Source organism: Galeopterus variegatus, unplaced genomic scaffold (genome assembly GCF_000696425.1).
Source record: "Galeopterus variegatus unplaced genomic scaffold, G_variegatus-3.0.2 Scaffold4520, whole genome shotgun sequence".
Lineage (NCBI taxonomy): Eukaryota > Metazoa > Chordata > Mammalia > Dermoptera > Cynocephalidae > Galeopterus > Galeopterus variegatus.
The window spans coordinates 37,819-38,912 of record NW_007730631.1 but is presented as its reverse complement, the minus strand read 5'-3'; positions in this window follow the sequence as shown (position 1 = coordinate 38,912).

Sequence of the window (1,094 nt, the reverse complement as noted above, 5' to 3'; positions counted from 1 at the left end):
TCCTTTGTTCAGTGTTGGCAACTAATTCGAAGTAATTTGATTCTCACAATTGCTGCAATTGGGGTGGTTCAGGGGTCCCAGAACCTTGTAGTTTCTCTTACCATTTTATAGATGTATATAACCCACCTGCACAAAAGGGCACAGATCCTAAGCGTCGAAATTGATGAGTTTGCAGAGTGAACACAGCGTGAGGCCCCACTCGTGCCCCATCTCAGGCACAACGCTTCTCCATACTTTGTCAACTGTGCCCTTTTATCAGTTAAAAATTGGAGGGTGCATGCCAACGTGGGTTTGATTTTTTCTTTGTAAGTTATATACATGGCTGTTCCCAGGAGCCATCGGGAGGTAGGAACAGTTGATCTGAGGACCGTTGCTGTTGAGGGTGATATCAAACTGTATTTCAAGGAGTCATCTTGACAATTTTAAAAAGTTTTGGCTGACTTGTGGTCCCACCTGAACGTAAGATCGTTGTCATTTTTATCCTGCTATGTGCTGAGCTCACATCAGAGGCAGGAGAAGCTGTGTACTTTCTCTTTTCTTATTGCTTGCTGTGCCTGCGTTATGGGGAACATCTTTCATCTTCTGCTTTTCTGTAGGAGTTCTCAGACCATGTGCCCNACACCGAGGGTTGCGATCCCGTTACCGGTCAGTAAAAAAAAGACAAAAAAAGGAAAAAAAACCAAAAAAACTAGATAAGGCTGTTTCTTAGGCCTTAAAACTAGATCCATGTAAGCTGGAATCTGTGGCGACACACTTTGGAGCCCACAAGCTCAGTGGGTTTGAGAGCCAGACAGCCTGGGTCTCAATTCAGCTCTACTTATAAACTGTGTGATCCTCGGCTACTTACTTAACCTCTCTGTGCCACCATTTCCTTGTGTCAAAAAGAGCAATAACCCCAACATTACTGGATTGTTGTGGAAATGTCTAAATTTGCATTGTCCAACAGAAATGTGGGGGTTGGCTGGTTGGCTCAGTTAGTTAGAGCCTTATAACACCAAGGCCATGGATTTGGGTCCCTGTACTGGCCAGCCTCCCAAACAAACAAACGGAAATATAACATGAGACACCTAACATGCTTTTAAATTTCCTAGCAA